Here is a 20,611-nt window from a genome sequence, read left to right as displayed (position 1 = left end):
CATAGGCTTAATAACTTCTGTCATTGATGATATTGCATGAAAACAGCATTCTCCCCTCGGACAAGCTGTCACACGGAAAGCAGAGTGGCGCAGCGGAAGCGTGCTGGGCCCATAACCCAGAGGTCGATGGATCGAAACCATCCTCTGCTAGATGTCATTTTTACATAGGGTTAATAACTTCTGTCATTGATGATATTGCATGAAAACAGCATTCTCCCCTCGGACAAGCCGTCACACAGAAAGCAGAGTGGCGCAGCGGAAGCGTGCTGGGCCCATAACCCAGAGGTCGATGGATCGAAACCATCCTCTGCTAATTTTGTTTTTATAATGTCACTTTTCTGTTTAAGCACAACTGGTGTTGAATAAGATTAATTGGCACGTAGGGTTAATAACTTGTGTCATTTATGATATTGTATGAAAACAGCATTTTCCCCTCGGACAAGCTGCTACACGGAAAGCAGAGTGGCGCAGCGGAAGCGTGCTGGGCCCATAACCCAGAGGTCGATGGATCTAAACCATCCTCTGCTAATTTTGTTTTTATAATGTCACTTTTCTGTTTAAGCACAACTGCCGTTGCATAAGATTAATTGGCACGTAGGGTTAATAACTTGTGTCATTTATGATATTGTATGAAAACGGCATTCTCCCCTTGCCAGCCACTATTTTGGTAACGGCTGCCCGAATTATTAACAACATGTAGTATTGTAGACGTGGCCTAAATTAAAAAACAAAAAATTAATAATAATAATCTAAGCAATCCAAAATTGGCACTATGCCAAAAAGTTTTTCCTGTGTTTTTTCATGGAAGGATTGGCATGCTTTGTCTGGAAAATAACTTTCCACAAGTGGAATAAGAAGATTTAGCTTAATGTTGGAAAGCTTTAAGGATTTTGCATTTCTGTCTTTCAATGTAATCATTAGCTCATTGGCGTTGCAAACACAGGAATGAAAGTTTTCAGGAAAACATCCCGCTCGTCCCTGGGTGGGCTTGAACCACCAACCTTTCGGTTAACAGCCGAACGCGCTAACCGATTGCGCCACAGAGACAACCACATGTGACTACTTTCAGAGAAGCAGTGAGGATTATGACTTTAAACCTTCAGCATTCCAGAGGGCTTAATGACCATAGCAGAAGAATTGACAGTTGTATCTCAACTGTTTATACATTATTTCATGATGGTGAGAACTTGTACTCCTAAATTGTCTTTACGAATCTTGAAGAAGAGATTTGGAAAAAAAGTCAGATATTCATGTTTTTTTTATCATTTGGGAAGAAAGTGGCAAAAAGTTGGCACTTTCGAAGCTTGAAGAAGAGATTTGGAGAAAAAAAAGTCAGGAATTAATGTGTTTTTATCATTTGTGAAAAAAAAAACGCATGAAGAAGCAGGTTGGCGCAGCGGAAGCGTGCTGGTCCCATAACCCAGTGGTCAATGGATCGAAACCATCCTCTGCTAGATGTCATTTTTACATAGGGTTAATAACTTCTGTCATTGATGATATTGCATGAAAACAGCATTCTCCCCTCGGACAATCCGTCACACAGAAAGCAGAGTGGCGCAGCGGAAGCGTGCTGGGCCCATAACCCAGAGGTCGATGGATCGAAACCATCCTCTGCTAATTTTGTTTTTATAATGTCACTTTTCTGTTTAAGCACAACTGGTGTTGAATAAGATTAATTGGCACGTAGGGTTAATAACTTGTGTCATTTATGATATTGTATGAAAACAGCATTTTCCCCTCGGACAAGCTGTTACACGGAAAGCAGAGTGGCGCAGCGGAAGCGTGCTGGGCCCATAACCCAGAGGTCGATGGATCGAAACCATCCTCTGCTAATTTTGTTTTTATAATGTCACTTTTCTGTTTAAGCACAACTGGCGTTGCATAAGATTAATTGGCACGTAGGGTTAATAACTTGTGTCATTTATGATATTGTATGAAAACGGCATTCTCCCCTTGCCAGCCACTATTTTGGTAACGGCTGCCCGAATTATTAACAACATGTAGTATTGTAGACGTGGCCTAAATTAAAAAACAAAAAATTAATAATAATAATCTAAGCAATCCAAAATTGGCACTATGCCAAAAAGTTTTTCCTGTGTTTTTTCATGGAAGGATTGGCATGCTTTGTCTGGAAAATAACTTTCCACAAGTGGCATAAGAAGATTTAGCTTAATGTTGGAAAGCTTTAAGGATTTTGCATTTCTGTCTTTCAATGTAATCATTAGCTCATTGGCGTTGCAAACACAGGAACAAAAGTGTTCAGGAAAACATCCTGCTCGTCCCTGGGTGGGCTTGAACCACCACCCTTTCAGTTAACAGCCGAACAAGCTAAACGATTGCGCCACAGAGACACCCACATGTGACTGCTTTCAGAGAAGGTTTGTGACTTTAAACCGTCAGCATTCCAGAGGGCTTAATGACCATAGCAGAAGAATTGACAGTTGTATCTCAACTGTTTATACATTATTTCATGATGGTGAGAACTTGTACTCCTAAATTGTCTTTACGAATCTTGAAGAAGAGATTTGGAAAAAAGTCAGATATTCATGGGTTTTTTTATCATTTGGGAAGAAAGTGGCAAAAAGTTCGCACTTTCGAAGCTTGAAGAAGAGATTTGGAGAAAAAAAAGTCAGGAATTAATGTGTTTTTATCATTTGTGAAAAAAACAAGCACATGAAAAAGCAGAGTGGCGCAGCGGAAGCGTGCTGGGCCCATAACCCAGAGGTCGATGGATCGAAACCATCCTCTGCTAGATGTCATTTTTACATAGGGTTAATAACTTCTGTCATTGATGATATTGCATGAAAACAGCATTCTCCCCTCGGACAAGCTGTCACACGGAAAGCAGAGTGGCGCAGCGGAAGCGTGCTGGGCCTGTAACCCAGAGGTCGATGGATCGAAACCATCCTCTGCTAGATGTCATTTTTACATAGGGTTAATAACTTCTGTCATTGATGATATTGCATTAAAACAGCATTCTCCCCTCGGACAAGCCGTCACACAGAAAGCAGAGTGGCGCAGCGGAAGCGTGCTGGGCCCATAACCCAGAGGTCGATGGATCGAAACCATCCTCTGCTAGATGTCATTTTTACATAGGGTTAATAACTTCTGTCATTGATGATATTGCATGAAAACAGCATTCTCCCCTCGGACAAGCCGTCACACGGAAAGCAGAGTGGCGCAGCGGAAGCGTGCTGGGCCCATAACCCAGAGGTCGATGGATCGAAACCATCCTCTGCTAATTTTGTTTTTATAATGTCACTTTTCTGTTTAAGCACAACTGGTGTTGAATAAGATTAATTGGCACGTAGGGTTAATAACTTGTGTCATTTATGATATTGTATGAAAACAGCATTTTCCCCTCGGACAAGCTGTTACACGGAAAGCAGAGTGGCGCAGCGGAAGCGTGCTGGGCCCATAACCCAGAGGTCGATGGATCGAAACCATCCTCTGCTAATTTTGTTTTTATAATGTCACTTTTCTGTTTAAGCACAACTGGCGTTGCATAAGATTAATTGGCACGTAGGGTTAATAACTTGTGTCATTTATGATATTGTAAGAAAACGGCATTCTCCCCTTGCCAGCCACTATTTTGGTAACGGCTGCCCGAATTATTAACAACATGTAGTATTGTAGACGTGGCCTAAATTAAAAAACAAAAAATTAATAATAATAATCTAAGCAATCCAAAATTGGCACTATGCCAAAAAGTTTTTCCTGTGTTTTTTCATGGAAGGATTGGCATGCTTTGTCTGGAAAATAACTTTCCACAAGTGGCATAAGAAGATTTAGCTTAATGTTGGAAAGCTTTAAGGATTTTGCATTTCTGTCTTTCAATGTAATCATTAGCTCATTGGCGTTGGAAACACAGGAATGAAAGTTTTCAGGAAAACATCCCGCTCGTCCCTGGGTGGGCTTGAACCACCAACCTTTCGGTTAACAGCCGAACGCGCTAACCGATTGCGCCACAGAGACAACCACATGTGACTACTTTCAGAGAAGCAGTGAGGATTATGACTTTAAACCTTCAGCATTCCAGAGGGCTTAATGACCATAGCAGAAGAATTGACAGTTGTATCTCAACTGTTTATACATTATTTCATGATGGTGAGAACTTGTACTCCTAAATTGTCTTTACGAATCTTGAAGAAGAGATTTGGAAAAAAAGTCAGATATTCATGTTTTTTTTATCATTTGGGAAGAAAGTGGCAAAAAGTTGGCACTTTCGAAGCTTGAAGAAGAGATTTGGAGAAAAAAAAGTCAGGAATTAATGTGTTTTTATCATTTGTGAAAAAAAAAACGCATGAAGAAGCAGGGTGGCGCAGCGGAAGCGTGCTGGGCCCATAACCCAGAGGTCAATGGATCGAAACCATCCTCTGCTAGATGTCATTTTTACATAGGCTTAATAACTTCTGTCATTGATGATATTGCATGAAAACAGCATTCTCCCCTCGGACAAGCCATCACACAGAAAGCAGAGTGGCGCAGCGGAAGCGTGCTGGGCCCATAACCCAGAGGTCGATGGATCGAAACCATCCTCTGCTAATTTTGTTTTTATAATGTCACTTTTCTGTTTAAGCACAACTGGTGTTGAATAAGATTAATTGGCACGTAGGGTTAATAACTTGTGTCATTTATGATATTGTATGAAAACAGCATTTTCCCCTCGGACAAGCTGCTACACGGAAAGCAGAGTGGCGCAGCGGAAGCGTGCTGCGCCCATAACCCAGAGGTCGATGGATCGAAACCATCCTCTGCTAATTTTGTTTTTATAATGTCACTTTTCTGTTTAAGCACAACTGCCGTTGCATAAGATTAATTGGCACGTAGGGTTAATAACTTGTGTCATTTATGATATTGTATGAAAACGGCATTCTCCCCTTGCCAGCCACTATTTTGGTAACGGCTGCCCGAATTATTAACAACATGTAGTATTGTAGACGTGGCCTAAATTAAAAAACAAAAAATTAATAATAATAATCTAAGCAATCCAAAATTGGCACTATGCCAAAAAGTTTTTCCTGTGTTTTTTCATGGAAGGATTGGCATGCTTTGTCTGGAAAATAACTTTCCACAAGTGGAATAAGAAGATTTAGCTTAATGTTGGAAAGCTTTAAGGATTTTGCATTTCTGTCTTTCAATGTAATCATTAGCTCATTGGCGTTGCAAACACAGGAATGAAAGTTTTCAGGAAAACATCCCGCTCGTCCCTGGGTGGGCTTGAACCACCAACCTTTCGGTTAACAGCCGAACGCGCTAACCGATTGCGCCACAGAGACACCCACATGTGACTGCTTTCAGAGAAGGTTTGTGACTTTAAACCGTCAGCATTCCAGAGGGCTTAATGACCATAGCAGAAGAATTGACAGTTGTATCTCAACTGTTTATAATACATTATTTCATGATGGTGAGAACTTGTACTCCTAAATTGTCTTTACGAATCTTGAAGAAGAGATTTGGAAAAAAGTCAGATATTCATGGGTTTTTTTATCATTTGGGAAGAAAGTGGCAAAAAGTTCGCACTTTCGAAGCTTGAAGAAGAGATTTGGAGAAAAAAAAGTCAGGAATTAATGTGTTTTTATCATTTGTGAAAAAAAAAAAGCACATGAAAAAGCAGAGTGGCACAGCAGAAGCGTGCTGGACCCATAACCCAGAGGTCGATGGATCGAAACCATCCTCTGCTAGATGTCATTTTTACATAGGGTTAATAACTTCTGTCATTGATGATATTGCATGAAAACAGCATTCTCCCCTCGGACAAGCCGTCACACGGAAAGCAGAGTGGCGCAGCGGAAGCGTGCTGGGCCCATAACCCAGAGGTCGATGGATCGAAACCATCCTCTGCTAATTTTGTTTTTATAATGTCACTTTTCTGTTTAAGCACAACTGGCGTTGCATAAGATTAATTGGCACGTAGGGTTAATAACTTGTGTCATTTATGATATTGTATGAAAACGGCATTCTCCCCTTGCCAGCCACTATTTTGGTAACGGCTGCCCGAATTATTAACAACATGTAGTATTGTAGACGTGGCCTAAATTAAAAAACAAAAAATTAATAATAATAATCTAAGCAATCCAAAATTGGCACTATGCCAAAAAGTTTTTCCTGTGTTTTTTCATGGAAGGATTGGCATGCTTTGTCTGGAAAATAACTTTCCACAAGTGGCATAAGAAGATTTAGCTTAATGTTGGAAAGCTTTAAGGATTTTGCATTTCTGTCTTTCAATGTAATCATTAGCTCATTGGCGTTGGAAACACAGGAATGAAAGTTTTCAGGAAAACATCCCGCTCGTCCCTGGGTGGGCTTGAACCACCAACCTTTCGGTTAACAGCCGAACGCGCTAACCGATTGCGCCACAGAGACAACCACATGTGACTACTTTCAGAGAAGCAGTGAGGATTATGACTTTAAACCTTCAGCATTCCAGAGGGCTTAATGACCATAGCAGAAGAATTGACAGTTGTATCTCAACTGTTTATACATTATTTCATGATGGTGAGAACTTGTACTCCTAAATTGTCTTTACGAATCTTGAAGAAGAGATTTGGAAAAAAAGTCAGATATTCATGTTTTTTTTATCATTTGGGAAGAAAGTGGCAAAAAGTTCGCACTTTCGAAGCTTGAAGAAGAGATTTGGAGAAAAAAAAGTCAGGAATTAATGTGTTTTTATCATTTGTGAAAAAAAAAACGCATGAAGAAGCAGGGTGGCGCAGCGGAAGCGTGCTGGGCCCATAACCCAGAGGTCAATGGATCGAAACCGTCCTTTGCTAGATGTCATTTTTACATAGGCTTAATAACTTCTGTCATTGATGATATTGCATGAAAACAGCATTCTCCCCTCGGACAAGCTGTCACATGGAAAGCAGAGTGGCGCAGCGGAAGCGTGCTGGGCCCATAACCCAGAGGTCGATGGATCGAAACCATCCTCTGCTAGATGTCATTTTTACATAGGGTTAATAACTTCTGTCATTGATGATATTGCATGAAAACAGCATTCTCCCCTCGGACAAGCCTTTCAATGTAATCATTAGCTCATTGGCGTTGCAAACACAGGAATGAAAGTTTTCAGGAAAACATCCCGCTCGTCCCTGGGTGGGCTTGAACCACCAACCTTTCGGTTAACAGCCGAACACGCTAACCGATTGCGCCACAGAGACAACCACATGTGACTACTTTCAGAGAAGGTTTGTGACTTTAAACCGTCAGCATTCCAGAGGGCTTAATGACCATAGCAGAAGAATTGACAGTTGTATCTCAACTGTTTATACATTATTTCATGATGGTGAGAACTTGTACTCCTAAATTGTCTTTACGAATCTTGAAGAAGAGATTTGGAAAAAAGTCAGATATTCATGGGTTTTTTTATCATTTGGGAAGAAAGTGGCAAAAAGTTCGCACTTTCGAAGCTTGAAGAAGAGATTTGGAGAAAAAAAAGTCAGGAATTAATGTGTTTTTATCATTTGTGAAAAAAACAAGCACATGAAAAAGCAGAGTGGCGCAGCGGAAGCGTGCTGGGCCCATAACCCAGAGGTCGATGGATCGAAACCATCCTCTGCTAGATGTCATTTTTACATAGGGTTAATAACTTCTGTCATTGATGATATTGCATGAAAACAGCATTCTCCCCTCGGACAAGCTGTCACACGGAAAGCAGAGTGGCGCAGCGGAAGCGTGCTGGGCCCATAACCCAGAGGTCGATGGATCGAAACCATCCTCTGCTAGATGTCATTTTTACATAGGGTTAATAACTTCTGTCATTGATGATATTGCATGAAAACAGCATTCTCCCCTCGGACAAGCCGTCACACAGAAAGCAGAGTGGCGCAGCGGAAGCGTGCTGGGCCCATAACCCAGAGGTCGATGGATCGAAACCATCCTCTGCTAATTTTGTTTTTATAATGTCACTTTTCTGTTTAAGCACAACTGGTGTTGAATAAGATTAATTGGCACGTAGGGTTAATAACTTGTGTCATTTATGATATTGTATGAAAACAGCATTTTCCCCTCGGACAAGCTGCTACACGGAAAGCAGAGTGGCGCAGCGGAAGCGTGCTGGGCCCATAACCCAGAGGTCGATGGATCGAAACCATCCTCTGCTAATTTTGTTTTTATAATGTCACTTTTCTGTTTAAGCACAACTGCCGTTGCATAAGATTAATTGGCACGTAGGGTTAATAACTTGTGTCATTTATGATATTGTATGAAAACGGCATTCTCCCCTTGCCAGCCACTATTTTGGTAACGGCTGCCCGAATTATTAACAACATGTAGTATTGTAGACGTGGCCTAATTTAAAAAACAAAAAATTAATAATAATAATCTAAGCAATCCAAAATTGGCACTATGCCAAAAAGTTTTTCCTGTGTTTTTTCATGGAAGGATTGGCATGCTTTGTCTGGAAAATAACTTTCCACAAGTGGAATAAGAAGATTTAGCTTAATGTTGGAAAGCTTTAAGGATTTTGCATTTCTGTCTTTCAATGTAATCATTAGCTCATTGGCGTTGCAAACACAGGAATGAAAGTTTTCAGGAAAACATCCCGCTCGTCCCTGGGTGGGCTTGAACCACCAACCTTTCGGTTAACAGCCGAACGCGCTAACCGATTGCGCCACAGAGACAACCACATGTGACTACTTTCAGAGAAGCAGTGAGGATTATGACTTTAAACCTTCAGCATTCCAGAGGGCTTAATGACCATAGCAGAAGAATTGACAGTTGTATCTCAACTGTTTATACATTATTTCATGATGGTGAGAACTTGTTCTCCTAAATTGTCTTTACGAATCTTGAAGAAGAGATTTGGAAAAAAAGTCAGATATTCATGTTTTTTTTATCATTTGGGAAGAAAGTGGCAAAAAGTTGGCACTTTCGAAGCTTGAAGAAGAGATTTGGAGAAAAAAAAGTCAGGAATTAATGTGTTTTTATCATTTGTGAAAAAAAAAACGCATGAAGAAGCAGGGTGGCGCAGCGGAAGCCTGCTGGTCCCATAACCCAGTGGTCAATGGATCGAAACCATCCTCTGCTAGATGTCATTTTTACATAGGGTTAATAACTTCTGTCATTGATGATATTGCATGAAAACAGCATTCTCCCCTCGGACAATCCGTCACACAGAAAGCAGAGTGGCGCAGCGGAAGCGTGCTGGGCCCATAACCCAGAGGTCGATGGATCGAAACCATCCTCTGCTAATTTTGTTTTTATAATGTCACTTTTCTGTTTAAGCACAACTGGTGTTGAATAAGATTAATTGGCACGTAGGGTTAATAACTTGTGTCATTTATGATATTGTATGAAAACAGCATTTTCCCCTCGGACAAGCTGTTACACGGAAAGCAGAGTGGCGCAGCGGAAGCGTGCTGGGCCCATAACCCAGAGGTCGATGGATCGAAACCATCCTCTGCTAATTTTGTTTTTATAATGTCACTTTTCTGTTTAAGCACAACTGGCGTTGCATAAGATTAATTGGCACGTAGGGTTAATAACTTGTGTCATTTATGATATTGTATGAAAACGGCATTCTCCCCTTGCCAGCCACTATTTTGGTAACGGCTGCCCGAATTATTAACAACATGTAGTATTGTAGACGTGGCCTAAATTAAAAAACAAAAAATTAATAATAATAATCTAAGCAATCCAAAATTGGCACTATGCCAAAAAGTTTTTCCTGTGTTTTTTCATGGAAGGATTGGCATGCTTTGTCTGGAAAATAACTTTCCACAAGTGGCATAAGAAGATTTAGCTTAATGTTGGAAAGCTTTAAGGATTTTGCATTTCTGTCTTTCAATGTAATCATTAGCTCATTGGCGTTGCAAACACAGGAACAAAAGTGTTCAGGAAAACATCCTGCTCGTCCCTGGGTGGGCTTGAACCACCACCCTTTCAGTTAACAGCCGAACAAGCTAAACGATTGCGCCACAGAGACACCCACATGTGACTGCTTTCAGAGAAGGTTTGTGACTTTAAACCGTCAGCATTCCAGAGGGCTTAATGACCATAGCAGAAGAATTGACAGTTGTATCTCAACTGTTTATACATTATTTCATGATGGTGAGAACTTGTACTCCTAAATTGTCTTTACGAATCTTGAAGAAGAGATTTGGAAAAAAGTCAGATATTCATGGGTTTTTTTATCATTTGGGAAGAAAGTGGCAAAAAGTTCGCACTTTCGAAGCTTGAAGAAGAGATTTGGAGAAAAAAAAGTCAGGAATTAATGTGTTTTTATCATTTGTGAAAAAAACAAGCACATGAAAAAGCAGAGTGGCGCAGCGGAAGCGTGCTGGGCCCATAACCCAGAGGTCGATGGATCGAAACCATCCTCTGCTAGATGTCATTTTTACATAGGGTTAATAACTTCTGTCATTGATGATATTGCATGAAAACAGCATTCTCCCCTCGGACAAGCTGTCACACGGAAAGCAGAGTGGCGCAGCGGAAGCGTGCTGGGCCTGTAACCCAGAGGTCGATGGATCGAAACCATCCTCTGCTAGATGTCATTTTTACATAGGGTTAATAACTTCTGTCATTGATGATATTGCATTAAAACAGCATTCTCCCCTCGGACAAGCCGTCACACAGAAAGCAGAGTGGCGCAGCGGAAGCGTGCTGGGCCCATAACCCAGAGGTCGATGGATCGAAACCATCCTCTGCTAGATGTCATTTTTACATAGGGTTAATAACTTCTGTCATTGATGATATTGCATGAAAACAGCATTCTCCCCTCGGACAAGCCGTCACACGGAAAGCAGAGTGGCGCAGCGGAAGCGTGCTGGGCCCATAACCCAGAGGTCGATGGATCGAAACCATCCTCTGCTAATTTTGTTTTTATAATGTCACTTTTCTGTTTAAGCACAACTGGTGTTGAATAAGATTAATTGGCACGTAGGGTTAATAACTTGTGTCATTTATGATATTGTATGAAAACAGCATTTTCCCCTCGGACAAGCTGTTACACGGAAAGCAGAGTGGCGCAGCGGAAGCGTGCTGGGCCCATAACCCAGAGGTCGATGGATCGAAACCATCCTCTGCTAATTTTGTTTTTATAATGTCACTTTTCTGTTTAAGCACAACTGGCGTTGCATAAGATTAATTGGCACGTAGGGTTAATAACTTGTGTCATTTATGATATTGTATGAAAACGGCATTCTCCCCTTGCCAGCCACTATTTTGGTAACGGCTGCCCGAATTATTAACAACATGTAGTATTGTAGACGTGGCCTAAATTAAAAAACAAAAAATTAATAATAATAATCTAAGCAATCCAAAATTGGCACTATGCCAAAAAGTTTTTCCTGTGTTTTTTCATGGAAGGATTGGCATGCTTTGTCTGGAAAATAACTTTCCACAAGTGGCATAAGAAGATTTAGCTTAATGTTGGAAAGCTTTAAGGATTTTGCATTTCTGTCCTTCAATGTAATCATTAGCTCATTGGCGTTGGAAACACAGGAATGAAAGTTTTCAGGAAAACATCCCGCTCGTCCCTGGGTGGGCTTGAACCACCAACCTTTCGGTTAACAGCCGAACGCGCTAACCGATTGCGCCACAGAGACAACCACATGTGACTACTTTCAGAGAAGCAGTGAGGATTATGACTTTAAACCTTCAGCATTCCAGAGGGCTTAATGACCATAGCAGAAGAATTGACAGTTGTATCTCAACTGTTTATACATTATTTCATGATGGTGAGAACTTGTACTCCTAAATTGTCTTTACGAATCTTGAAGAAGAGATTTGGAAAAAAAGTCAGATATTCATGTTTTTTTTATCATTTGGGAAGAAAGTGGCAAAAAGTTGGCACTTTCGAAGCTTGAAGAAGAGATTTGGAGAAAAAAAAGTCAGGAATTAATGTGTTTTTATCATTTGTGAAAAAAAAAACGCATGAAGAAGCAGGGTGGCGCAGCGGAAACGTGCTGGGCCCATAACCCAGAGGTCAATGGATCGAAACCATCCTCTGCTAGATGTCATTTTTACATAGGCTTAATAACTTCTGTCATTGATGATATTGCATGAAAACAGCATTCTCCCCTCGGACAAGCCATCACACAGAAAGCAGAGTGGCGCAGCGGAAGCGTGCTGGGCCCATAACCCAGAGGTCGATGGATCGAAACCATCCTCTGCTAATTTTGTTTTTATAATGTCACTTTTCTGTTTAAGCACAACTGGTGTTGAATAAGATTAATTGGCACGTAGGGTTAATAACTTGTGTCATTTATGATATTGTATGAAAACAGCATTTTCCCCTCGGACAAGCTGCTACACGGAAAGCAGAGTGGCGCAGCGGAAGCGTGCTGCGCCCATAACCCAGAGGTCGATGGATCGAAACCATCCTCTGCTAATTTTGTTTTTATAATGTCACTTTTCTGTTTAAGCACAACTGCCGTTGCATAAGATTAATTGGCACGTAGGGTTAATAACTTGTGTCATTTATGATATTGTATGAAAACGGCATTCTCCCCTTGCCAGCCACTATTTTGGTAACGGCTGCCCGAATTATTAACAACATGTAGTATTGTAGACGTGGCCTAAATTAAAAAACAAAAAATTAATAATAATAATCTAAGCAATCCAAAATTGGCACTATGCCAAAAAGTTTTTCCTGTGTTTTTTCATGGAAGGATTGGCATGCTTTGTCTGGAAAATAACTTTCCACAAGTGGAATAAGAAGATTTAGCTTAATGTTGGAAAGCTTTAAGGATTTTGCATTTCTGTCTTTCAATGTAATCATTAGCTCATTGGCGTTGCAAACACAGGAATGAAAGTTTTCAGGAAAACATCCCGCTCGTCCCTGGGTGGGCTTGAACCACCAACCTTTCGGTTAACAGCCGAACGCGCTAACCGATTGCGCCACAGAGACACCCACATGTGACTGCTTTCAGAGAAGGTTTGTGACTTTAAACCGTCAGCATTCCAGAGGGCTTAATGACCATAGCAGAAGAATTGACAGTTGTATCTCAACTGTTTATAATACATTATTTCATGATGGTGAGAACTTGTACTCCTAAATTGTCTTTACGAATCTTGAAGAAGAGATTTGGAAAAAAGTCAGATATTCATGGGTTTTTTTATCATTTGGGAAGAAAGTGGCAAAAAGTTCGCACTTTCGAAGCTTGAAGAAGAGATTTGGAGAAAAAAAAGTCAGGAATTAATGTGTTTTTATCATTTGTGAAAAAAAAAAAGCACATGAAAAAGCAGAGTGGCACAGCAGAAGCGTGCTGGACCCATAACCCAGAGGTCGATGGATCGAAACCATCCTCTGCTAGATGTCATTTTTACATAGGGTTAATAACTTCTGTCATTGATGATATTGCATGAAAACAGCATTCTCCCCTCGGACAAGCCGTCACACGGAAAGCAGAGTGGCGCAGCGGAAGCGTGCTGGGCCCATAACCCAGAGGTCGATGGATCGAAACCATCCTCTGCTAATTTTGTTTTTATAATGTCACTTTTCTGTTTAAGCACAACTGGCGTTGCATAAGATTAATTGGCACGTAGGGTTAATAACTTGTGTCATTTATGATATTGTATGAAAACGGCATTCTCCCCTTGCCAGCCACTATTTTGGTAACGGCTGCCCGAATTATTAACAACATGTAGTATTGTAGACGTGGCCTAAATTAAAAAACAAAAAATTAATAATAATAATCTAAGCAATCCAAAATTGGCACTATGCCAAAAAGTTTTTCCTGTGTTTTTTCATGGAAGGATTGGCATGCTTTGTCTGGAAAATAACTTTCCACAAGTGGCATAAGAAGATTTAGCTTAATGTTGGAAAGCTTTAAGGATTTTGCATTTCTGTCTTTCAATGTAATCATTAGCTCATTGGCGTTGGAAACACAGGAATGAAAGTTTTCAGGAAAACATCCCGCTCGTCCCTGGGTGGGCTTGAACCACCAACCTTTCGGTTAACAGCCGAACGCGCTAACCGATTGCGCCACAGAGACAACCACATGTGACTACTTTCAGAGAAGCAGTGAGGATTATGACTTTAAACCTTCAGCATTCCAGAGGGCTTAATGACCATAGCAGAAGAATTGACAGTTGTATCTCAACTGTTTATACATTATTTCATGATGGTGAGAACTTGTACTCCTAAATTGTCTTTACGAATCTTGAAGAAGAGATTTGGAAAAAAAGTCAGATATTCATGTTTTTTTTATCATTTGGGAAGAAAGTGGCAAAAAGTTGGCACTTTCGAAGCTTGAAGAAGAGATTTGGAGAAAAAAAAGTCAGGAATTAATGTGTTTTTATCATTTGTGAAAAAAAAAACACATGAAGAAGCAGGGTGGCGCAGCGGAAGCGTGCTGGGCCCATAACCCAGAGGTCAATGGATCGAAACCATCCTCTGCTAGATGTCATTTTTACATAGGCTTAATAACTTCTGTCATTGATGATATTGCATGAAAACAGCATTCTCCCCTCGGACAAGCCATCACACAGAAAGCAGAGTGGCGCAGCGGAAGCGTGCTGGGCCCATAACCCAGAGGTCGATGGATCGAAACCATCCTCTGCTAATTTTGTTTTTATAATGTCACTTTTCTGTTTAAGCACAACTGGTGTTGAATAAGATTAATTGGCACGTAGGGTTAATAACTTGTGTCATTTATGATATTGTATGAAAACAGCATTTTCCCCTCGGACAAGCTGCTACACGGAAAGCAGAGTGGCGCAGCGGAAGCGTGCTGCGCCCATAACCCAGAGGTCGATGGATCGAAACCATCCTCTGCTAATTTTGTTTTTATAATGTCACTTTTCTGTTTAAGCACAACTGCCGTTGCATAAGATTAATTGGCACGTAGGGTTAATAACTTGTGTCATTTATGATATTGTATGAAAACGGCATTCTCCCCTTGCCAGCCACTATTTTGGTAACGGCTGCCCGAATTATTAACAACATGTAGTATTGTAGACGTGGCCTAAATTAAAAAACAAAAAATTAATAATAATAATCTAAGCAATCCAAAATTGGCACTATGCCAAAAAGTTTTTCCTGTGTTTTTTCATGGAAGGATTGGCATGCTTTGTCTGGAAAATAACTTTCCACAAGTGGAATAAGAAGATTTAGCTTAATGTTGGAAAGCTTTAAGGATTTTGCATTTCTGTCTTTCAATGTAATCATTAGCTCATTGGCGTTGCAAACACAGGAATGAAAGTTTTCAGGAAAACATCCCGCTCGTCCCTGGGTGGGCTTGAACCACCAACCTTTCGGTTAACAGCCGAACGCGCTAACCGATTGCGCCACAGAGACACCCACATGTGACTGCTTTCAGAGAAGGTTTGTGACTTTAAACCGTCAGCATTCCAGAGGGCTTAATGACCATAGCAGAAGAATTGACAGTTGTATCTCAACTGTTTATAATACATTATTTCATGATGGTGAGAACTTGTACTCCTAAATTGTCTTTACGAATCTTGAAGAAGAGATTTGGAAAAAAGTCAGATATTCATGGGTTTTTTTATCATTTGGGAAGAAAGTGGCAAAAAGTTCGCACTTTCGAAGCTTGAAGAAGAGATTTGGAGAAAAAAAAGTCAGGAATTAATGTGTTTTTATCATTTGTGAAAAAAAAAAAGCACATGAAAAAGCAGAGTGGCACAGCAGAAGCGTGCTGGACCCATAACCCAGAGGTCGATGGATCGAAACCATCCTCTGCTAGATGTCATTTTTACATAGGGTTAATAACTTCTGTCATTGATGATATTGCATGAAAACAGCATTCTCCCCTCGGACAAGCCGTCACACGGAAAGCAGAGTGGCGCAGCGGAAGCGTGCTGGGCCCATAACCCAGAGGTCGATGGATCGAAACCATCCTCTGCTAATTTTGTTTTTATAATGTCACTTTTCTGTTTAAGCACAACTGGCGTTGCATAAGATTAATTGGCACGTAGGGTTAATAACTTGTGTCATTTATGATATTGTATGAAAACGGCATTCTCCCCTTGCCAGCCACTATTTTGGTAACGGCTGCCCGAATTATTAACAACATGTAGTATTGTAGACGTGGCCTAAATTAAAAAACAAAAAATTAATAATAATAATCTAAGCAATCCAAAATTGGCACTATGCCAAAAAGTTTTTCCTGTGTTTTTTCATGGAAGGATTGGCATGCTTTGTCTGGAAAATAACTTTCCACAAGTGGCATAAGAAGATTTAGCTTAATGTTGGAAAGCTTTAAGGATTTTGCATTTCTGTCTTTCAATGTAATCATTAGCTCATTGGCGTTGGAAACACAGGAATGAAAGTTTTCAGGAAAACATCCCGCTCGTCCCTGGGTGGGCTTGAACCACCAACCTTTCGGTTAACAGCCGAACGCGCTAACCGATTGCGCCACAGAGACAACCACATGTGACTACTTTCAGAGAAGCAGTGAGGATTATGACTTTAAACCTTCAGCATTCCAGAGGGCTTAATGACCATAGCAGAAGAATTGACAGTTGTATCTCAACTGTTTATACATTATTTCATGATGGTGAGAACTTGTACTCCTAAATTGTCTTTACGAATCTTGAAGAAGAGATTTGGAAAAAAAGTCAGATATTCATGTTTTTTTTATCATTTGGGAAGAAAGTGGCAAAAAGTTCGCACTTTCGAAGCTTGAAGAAGAGATTTGGAGAAAAAAAAGTCAGGAATTAATGTGTTTTTATCATTTGTGAAAAAAAAAACACATGAAGAAGCAGGGTGGCGCAGCGGAAGCGTGCTGGGCCCATAACCCAGAGGTCAATGGATCGAAACCGTCCTCTGCTAGATGTCATTTTTACATAGGGTTAATAACTTCTGTCATTGATGATATTGCATGAAAACAGCATTCTCCCCTCGGACAAGCCGTCACACGGAAAGCAGAGTGGCGCAGCGGAAGCGTGCTGGGCCCATAACCCAGAGGTCGATGGATCGAAACCATCCTCTGCTAATTTTGTTTTTATAATGTCACTTTTCTGTTTAAGCACAACTGGCGTTGCATAAGATTAATTGGCACGTAGGGTTAATAACTTGTGTCATTTATGATATTGTATGAAAACGGCATTCTCCCCTTGCCAGCCACTATTTTGGTAACGGCTGCCCGAATTATTAACAACATGTAGTATTGTAGACGTGGCCTAAATTAAAAAACAAAAAATTAATAATAATAATCTAAGCAATCCAAAATTGGCACTATGCCAAAAAGTTTTTCCTGTGTTTTTTCATGGAAGGATTGGCATGCTTTGTCTGGAAAATAACTTTCCACAAGTGGCATAAGAAGATTTAGCTTAATGTTGGAAAGCTTTAAGGATTTTGCATTTCTGTCTTTCAATGTAATCATTAGCTCATTGGCGTTGGAAACACAGGAATGAAAGTTTTCAGGAAAACATCCCGCTCGTCCCTGGGTGGGCTTGAACCACCAACCTTTCGGTTAACAGCCGAACGCGCTAACCGATTGCGCCACAGAGACAACCACATGTGACTACTTTCAGAGAAGCAGTGAGGATTATGACTTTAAACCTTCAGCATTCCAGAGGGCTTAATGACCATAGCAGAAGAATTGACAGTTGTATCTCAACTGTTTATACATTATTTCATGATGGTGAGAACTTGTACTCCTAAATTGTCTTTACGAATCTTGAAGAAGAGATTTGGAAAAAAAGTCAGATATTCATGTTTTTTTTATCATTTGGGAAGAAAGTGGCAAAAAGTTCGCACTTTCGAAGCTTGAAGAAGAGATTTGGAGAAAAAAAAGTCAGGAATTAATGTGTTTTTATCATTTGTGAAAAAAAAAACGCATGAAGAAGCAGGGTGGCGCAGCGGAAGCGTGCTGGGCCCATAACCCAGAGGTCAATGGATCGAAACCGTCCTTTGCTAGATGTCATTTTTACATAGGCTTAATAACTTCTGTCATTGATGATATTGCATGAAAACAGCATTCTCCCCTCGGACAAGCTGTCACACGGAAAGCAGAGTGGCGCAGCGGAAGCGTGCTGGGCCCATAACCCAGAGGTCGATGGATCGAAACCATCCTCTGCTAGATGTCATTTTTACATAGGGTTAATAACTTCTGTCATTGATGATATTGCATGAAAACAGCATTCTCCCCTCGGACAAGCCGTCACACAGAAAGCAGAGTGGCGCAGCGGAAGCGTGCTGGGCCCATAACCCAGAGGTCGATGGATCAAAACCATCCTCTGCTAATTTTGTTTTTATAATGTCACTTTTCTGTTTAAGCACAACTGGTGTTGAATAAGATTAATTGGCACGTAGGGTTAATAACTTGTGTCATTTATGATATTGTATGAAAACAGCATTTTCCCCTCGGACAAGCTGCTACACGGAAAGCAGAGTGGCGCAGCGGAAGCGTGCTGGGCCCATAACCCAGAGGTCGATGGATCGAAACCATCCTCTGCTAATTTTGTTTTTATAATGTCACTTTTCTGTTTAAGCACAACTGCCGTTGCATAAGATTAATTGGCACGTAGGGTTAATAACTTGTGTCATTTATGATATTGTATGAAAACGGCATTCTCCCCTTGCCAGCCACTATTTTGGTAACGGCTGCCCGAATTATTAACAACATGTAGTATTGTAGACGTGGCCTAAATTAAAAAACAAAAAATTAATAATAATAATCTAAGCAATCCAAAATTGGCACTATGCCAAAAAGTTTTTCCTGTGTTTTTTCATGGAAGGATTGGCATGCTTTGTCTGGAAAATAACTTTCCACAAGTGGAATAAGAAGATTTAGCTTAATGTTGGAAAGCTTTAAGGATTTTGCATTTCTGTCTTTGAATGTAATCATTAGCTCATTGGCGTTGCAAACACAGGAATGAAAGTTTTCAGGAAAACGTCCCGCTCGTCCCTGGGTGGGCTTGAACCACCAACCTTTCGGTTAACAGCCGAACGCGCTAACCGATTGCGCCACAGAGACAACCACATGTGACTACTTTCAGAGAAGGTTTGTGACTTTAAACCGTCAGCATTCCAGAGGGCTTAATGACCATAGCAGAAGAATTGACAGTTGTATCTCAACTGTTTATACATTATTTCATGATGGTGAGAACTTGTACTCCTAAATTGTCTTTACGAATCTTGAAGAAGAGATTTGGAAAAAAGTCAGATATTCATGGGTTTTTTTATCATTTGGGAAGAAAGTGGCAAAAAGTTCGCACTTTCGAAGCTTGAAGAAGAGATTTGGAGAAAAAAAAGTCAGGAATTAATGTGTTTTTATCATTTGTGAAAAAAAAAAGCACATGAAAAAGCAGAGTGGCGCAGCGGAAGCGTGCTGGACCCATAACCCTATGTAAAAATGACATCTAGCAGAGGATGGTTTCGATCCATCGACCTCTGGGTTATGGGCCCAGCACGCTTCCGCTGCGCCACTCTGCTTTTTCATGTGCTTGTTTTTTTCACAAATGATAAAAACACATTAATTCCTGACTTTTTTTTCTCCAAATCTCTTCTTCAAGCTTCGAAAGTGCGAACTTTTTGCCACTTTCTTTAATTTTGTTTTTATAATGTCACTTTTCTGTTTAAGCACAACTGGCGTTGCATAAGATTAATTGGCACGTAGGGTTAATAACTTGTGTCATTTATGATATTGTATGAAAACGGCATTCTCCCCTTGCCAGCCACTATTTTGGTAACGGCTGCCCGAATTATTAACAACATGTAGTATTGTAGACGTGGCCTAAATTAAAAAACAAAAAAATAATAATAATAATCTAAGCAATCCAAAATTGGCACTATGCCAAAAAGTTTTTCCTGTGTTTTTTCATGGAAGGATTGGCATGCTTTGTCTGGAAAATAACTTTCCACAAGTGGCATAAGAAGATTTAGCTTAATGTTGGAAAGCTTTAAGGATTTTGCATTTCTGTCTTTCAATGTAATCATTAGCTCATTGGCATTGCAAACACAGGAACAAAAGTGTTCAGGAAAACATCCTGCTCGTCCCTGGGTGGGCTTGAACCACCACCCTTTCAGTTAACAGGCGAACAAGCTAAACGATTGCGCCACAGAGACACCCACATGTGACTGCTTTCAGAGAAGGTTTGTGACTTTAAACCGTCAGCATTCCAGAGGGCTTAATGACCATAGCAGAAGAATTGACAGTTGTATCTCAACTGTTTATACATTATTTCATGATGGTGAGAACTTGTACTCCTAAATTGTCTTTACGAATCTTGAAGAAGAGATTTGGAAAAAAGTCAGATATTCATGGGTTTTTTTATCATTTGGGAAGAAAGTGGCAAAAAGTTCGCACTTTCGAAGCTTGAAGAAGAGATTTGGAGAAAAAAAAGTCAGGAATTAATGTGTTTTTATCATTTGTGAAAAAAACAAGCACATGAAAAAGCAGAGTGGCGCAGCGGAAGCGTGCTGGGCCCATAACCCAGAGGTCGATGGATTGAAACCATCCTCTGCTAATTTTGTTTTTATAATGTCACTTTTCTGTTTAAGCACAACTGGCGTTGCATAAGATTAATTGGCACGTAGGGTTAATAACTTGTGTCATTTATGATATTGTATGAAAACGGCATTCTCCCCTTGCCAGCCACTATTTTGGTAACGGCTGCCCGAATTATTAACAACATGTAGTATTGTAGACGTGGCCTAAATTAAAAAACAAAAAATTAATAATAATAATCTAAGCAATCC

At 40.4% G+C, this 20,611-nt stretch overlaps 15 non-coding genes across 15 annotated transcripts; 2 read left to right on the top strand and 13 right to left on the bottom strand.

Annotated features, from left to right (window-relative positions):
• Window positions 1-973: 973 nt before the first annotated feature.
• TRNAN-GUU (transfer RNA asparagine (anticodon GUU)) lies at window positions 974-1,047 on the bottom strand. The gene has a single exon. It is a non-coding gene; the product is annotated as a tRNA-Asn (tRNA).
• Window positions 1,048-2,843: 1,796 nt separating this feature from the next.
• TRNAT-UGU (transfer RNA threonine (anticodon UGU)) lies at window positions 2,844-2,915 on the top strand. Its single transcript has one exon. It is a non-coding gene; the product is annotated as a tRNA-Thr (tRNA).
• Window positions 2,916-3,901: 986 nt separating this feature from the next.
• On the bottom strand, window positions 3,902-3,975 carry TRNAN-GUU (transfer RNA asparagine (anticodon GUU)). The gene has a single exon. It is a non-coding gene; the product is annotated as a tRNA-Asn (tRNA).
• A 1,230-nt stretch (window positions 3,976-5,205) lies between these two features.
• On the bottom strand, window positions 5,206-5,279 carry TRNAN-GUU (transfer RNA asparagine (anticodon GUU)). Its single transcript has one exon. It is a non-coding gene; the product is annotated as a tRNA-Asn (tRNA).
• A 1,013-nt stretch (window positions 5,280-6,292) lies between these two features.
• On the bottom strand, window positions 6,293-6,366 carry TRNAN-GUU (transfer RNA asparagine (anticodon GUU)). The gene has a single exon. It is a non-coding gene; the product is annotated as a tRNA-Asn (tRNA).
• A 720-nt stretch (window positions 6,367-7,086) lies between these two features.
• Window positions 7,087-7,160, bottom strand: TRNAN-GUU (transfer RNA asparagine (anticodon GUU)). Its single transcript has one exon. It is a non-coding gene; the product is annotated as a tRNA-Asn (tRNA).
• A 1,387-nt stretch (window positions 7,161-8,547) lies between these two features.
• Window positions 8,548-8,621, bottom strand: TRNAN-GUU (transfer RNA asparagine (anticodon GUU)). The gene has a single exon. It is a non-coding gene; the product is annotated as a tRNA-Asn (tRNA).
• A 1,796-nt stretch (window positions 8,622-10,417) lies between these two features.
• TRNAT-UGU (transfer RNA threonine (anticodon UGU)) lies at window positions 10,418-10,489 on the top strand. Its single transcript has one exon. It is a non-coding gene; the product is annotated as a tRNA-Thr (tRNA).
• Window positions 10,490-11,475: 986 nt separating this feature from the next.
• Window positions 11,476-11,549, bottom strand: TRNAN-GUU (transfer RNA asparagine (anticodon GUU)). Its single transcript has one exon. It is a non-coding gene; the product is annotated as a tRNA-Asn (tRNA).
• Window positions 11,550-12,779: 1,230 nt separating this feature from the next.
• Window positions 12,780-12,853, bottom strand: TRNAN-GUU (transfer RNA asparagine (anticodon GUU)). Its single transcript has one exon. It is a non-coding gene; the product is annotated as a tRNA-Asn (tRNA).
• Window positions 12,854-13,866: 1,013 nt separating this feature from the next.
• Window positions 13,867-13,940, bottom strand: TRNAN-GUU (transfer RNA asparagine (anticodon GUU)). Its single transcript has one exon. It is a non-coding gene; the product is annotated as a tRNA-Asn (tRNA).
• A 1,230-nt stretch (window positions 13,941-15,170) lies between these two features.
• TRNAN-GUU (transfer RNA asparagine (anticodon GUU)) lies at window positions 15,171-15,244 on the bottom strand. Its single transcript has one exon. It is a non-coding gene; the product is annotated as a tRNA-Asn (tRNA).
• Window positions 15,245-16,257: 1,013 nt separating this feature from the next.
• Window positions 16,258-16,331, bottom strand: TRNAN-GUU (transfer RNA asparagine (anticodon GUU)). Its single transcript has one exon. It is a non-coding gene; the product is annotated as a tRNA-Asn (tRNA).
• Window positions 16,332-17,346: 1,015 nt separating this feature from the next.
• On the bottom strand, window positions 17,347-17,420 carry TRNAN-GUU (transfer RNA asparagine (anticodon GUU)). The gene has a single exon. It is a non-coding gene; the product is annotated as a tRNA-Asn (tRNA).
• A 1,393-nt stretch (window positions 17,421-18,813) lies between these two features.
• TRNAN-GUU (transfer RNA asparagine (anticodon GUU)) lies at window positions 18,814-18,887 on the bottom strand. Its single transcript has one exon. It is a non-coding gene; the product is annotated as a tRNA-Asn (tRNA).
• Between the last annotated feature and the right edge of the window lie 1,724 nt (window positions 18,888-20,611).

Source organism: Sceloporus occidentalis, unplaced genomic scaffold, assembly GCF_023333645.1.
Source record: "Sceloporus occidentalis isolate IW3139 unplaced genomic scaffold, rSceOcc1.0.p SCAF_111, whole genome shotgun sequence".
NCBI classification, from domain to species: Eukaryota; Metazoa; Chordata; class Lepidosauria; order Squamata; family Phrynosomatidae; genus Sceloporus; species Sceloporus occidentalis.
This window is presented reverse-complemented; position numbering and strand designations above follow the sequence as displayed.